The sequence below is a fragment of the Psittacula echo genome, assembly GCF_963264785.1.
Source record: "Psittacula echo genome assembly, chromosome: 11".
Taxonomy (NCBI): Eukaryota; Metazoa; Chordata; class Aves; order Psittaciformes; family Psittacidae; genus Psittacula; species Psittacula echo.
This window is the reverse complement of record NC_137746.1, coordinates 9,444,416-9,447,838: the sequence shown is the minus strand read 5'-3', so window position 1 is coordinate 9,447,838 and position 3,423 is coordinate 9,444,416.

Below are 3,423 nucleotides of genomic sequence, written 5' to 3'. Positions count from 1 at the left end.
GGCGGGGCCGGGATGCTGCCGGGGGGACCGGAGGGACCGGCCGCCTGCCCGCCTCCGAGACACTGCCGCAGCGGCCGGGCGGAGGGGCGAGCGGCGGGGAGGCTCCGCCCGCCGCCGCGCCCGGTCCTAGCGCCGCGAACGGCGGCCCCCCCCTCTCCGCCCCCCCACCCCCCAGCCCGGCCCCCACCCCGGCCCCGCCGCGCCCCCGGGGCACCTCCGGGGCACACCGCGGGCCGCGCCCCCGGGCACCGCACCTCTCCCCGGGGCTGCGGGCAGCACCCAAACGCCCCGGGGGTGCCCCCGCACACGGCTCGGCCCCGGGATTATGCACCCTTGGGACCCGCAGCCTGCGCTCTGCTCTGACTCTGCCACCAGCGACTCTGAACCCGGAGAGCTGCAGCGCGGCTCAGCTCCCTGCAGGGACCCTGCGCCCTCGGTGTTTCTGCACCCTGGGCTCTCTTCCACCCTGGGGATTGGTGCCCTGTGCTACCCCTCGTGAGGACCCTGCAACCTGGGGACCTCCTGCTCCTCTGCACCCCAGACCCTCCTCTGCCCCATGTCCCCCCACCCTAGGGGCACCGGGAATCCTGTGCCCTCAGCTACTCTCTGCCCCTGTGCCCTGAGGTTTCCTCTCCAAGGATGTGGAACTGTGGGCTCTGCCCCATGGACCCAACCATGCCCTTGCTCTGCACAAAGTATCAGCGGGCACAGCCCCTGTGGGGTCCCCTTTGCCATCCAACTGCGCCCCCCCCCCCCATCCTTGAGTACGATGGTGCCTTTTCCAGGAGGTTTTGCCTCCACATGAACCCCCAAAGCTGCTCTCGCATGGACCTTGCAGGGCTTTGTGAGGGCTCCCAGCGGGGTCTACATGCTCCTGCCAGGGCAGGCAGCATTGTCCTTACCCCCCCCCGACCCCTAGCACTGCCCACATACCAGCCCAGAGCCGTGCTGAAGGGGTCTCTGTGCTGGAGTGGCAGAAGGGAGCGTACTGGGACTGATCCCCACAAGCTGGGGCAGATGCTGGTGTGGCCCTTCCCGAAACAAGCCCTTCAGAGCTGCCTGTGGATGAGCCCCTCAAACTCGGTGGAATACAGGACAGGCTGCGACGGGCCCTGCCTGCTCCCCCCACACCCTGCTCGCACCAGCATTTCGGAGCCAGGCCGGAGCTGGAGCACGCCCTTAGAGGCTGCAGGAGTGTGTGAGCAGCTGCGGAGCAGTTGCCGGGGCCAGCGCAGGGGCTGTGGCTGCAGCAGGCACCCTGCAAGCAGCTCCGCTGCCATTGGGGTGGATGTGGTCGGATCCCAACTTGGGACATGGTGGGAGTCCTGAGCCTGCTGCTGCCAGGCTTTGTTCTCGGAGCAGCGGCCGCAGCCCCTCCTCAGGCTCCACCTCCGTATCCCACCCGAGACCCTCCTTCCGCTGCCTGAGCACAAGCCTCTCGCATGGCGCACGGAGTTGGGGGGCAAGAGCTGCTCTTGGCAAAGCACAGAAGCACATTGGGTGGTGGAGGTGTCATCAGTAGGGGCAAGAGGCAACAGGGCACCAAGCAGAAGGGGCTGAGCCCCCAGGGGATGCGTGCCTTGCAGTAGCACAAAGGAGAGGCAGGCTGTGGCCATGCCCCCTCTCCAAGGTCAGGTACCCGGGGGCTGAGCTGGCACAACCAGTTCCAGGGCCGTGCCACCCCAGCGGGCTTTGTCCCGCACGGCTGCTTCCCCTGCCCCTGCCCTGCCCTCCGCTGTCCCGGCTGAGCCAGCACTGGCTCGCTGGCTGCTCACGTGAGGCCACCATCGCTTCACCTTCCCCTGCGCTTCCCCCGACCTTGGCTGCAGCCGGGACTCACGCTGGGGCACTTACCACAGCCCTGCTTGTCTCAGCCCTGCCAGGCAGGCACCGGTTGTTTCTGTTCCCTTTGTCAGCCATGTCCTGTTGCCCCTTCGTGTGACCATTCCACCGCCCCACGTGCCCCAGCACAAGCACCCAGCTCAACCACCGCCTACCTCCATCCCTCCTGCTTCCCCATCCCCACTTTAGATGGGGTTTTGCACTCCTGCAGCTGGCACCGCAGCCACAAGCCAGCTCCGGGTGATGCTGGAAGGGAGGCATTTGGCTTCCCACAGCCAGCTCTTGCCCTCAGCAGAACCTTCCAGTAGATTAGCAATTTTCCTTACAATTGCTCATCACGGTAAGAGCTGCAATTATTAATGACCGTTCCAGCTGCCAAAGCAGAGCAGGAGGAGTGGCTCTTCCCCACACCCGCTGCCCTGAGCCCGTTCCAGCCGGAGGTGCCGGCTTGGCCTCGCACCCATCCTTTGGGACAGCAGCTGCATCCATGAGCAAGCACTTGGCTGCTCTATGCTGGAGCGCGCCAAAAGCCAATGCACGTGGCCCACGCGTGTCCCCGCTGCTTGGTCCCTGGGCAGGACTCAGAGCCACAGCACAGCAGGGATCAGGGTCACAACTGGGTAAAGCAGGGACCACCCTGCACGGTCCAAACCCTGCCCCATCCTCCCTTGCTGCAGCTTTGCACCCCAGTAATTACTGCCTCCATCAGCAGTCTTGCTTGCTATGAAGACAGAGGGACAACCCGAGCGACGAGGGGCTCAGCCCACACTGACACAGGCAGAGGAGGTGGAATGCAAGGCCAGGATTTTCCCTGGAAAGCTGGAAGGAGCTGAGTCAGGCCCAGGGCGGGAACAGGGCAAGGGCTGACCGTGACCTTCCCAACGGGCTGCACCTCGTTTGGTGAAACCGCAGGCCTTGAGACAGGCAGCACTTGCAGAGAAGTGTTTATTAAAGGCACTAAAAGCACCGTGGCTACATCAGCAGCAACCCGACTGGAGAGCGTGGGGTTGGGAAAGGCATTCACAGGCCCAAGACAGCAGTGGCAGAACGCTCTTTGGTGGGAAGCCATGCCCTGCACCCTGGCACAGCCACAGTGGGGGTGCTGCCACATGCCAGCCGCAGGGGAGCTGTGGGCCTAGGTTGGGGGGGGGGATGTAAGGCAGAGACCCCTGGCACAGAGCTGGGGTAGGCAGGAAGCCACCACAGCAGTGTGTGGGGTGGTCAGGAGGTTGCTGCAGGCAGGAGCCCGTAAGAGTGGGGCCAGGGCTCCAGCCCCACACACTGAGCACACAGCAGGGAAGATGGGGGAGAGTGTGGCAGGGCACTGGTCCTCACCCGCTCAGCGATGTGCTCGGAGCATCCCTGCCCCAGCACTGAGCTGCCAGGCAGCAGGGCCCCAGCCAAGCAAAGAACAGCTCTGCTATGCCAGACCCTCCCCAGCTCCAGCCTCAGCACGACCACAACCACCACACAGCATGGCTGGGGGGTAGGGGATCCATGCAGCATCCCTATCCCAGGGCTCCTAGGGCCAGTCAGGAGACACAACTATAAGGGGCTCTGGACTCAGCACTGCCTTGGGCT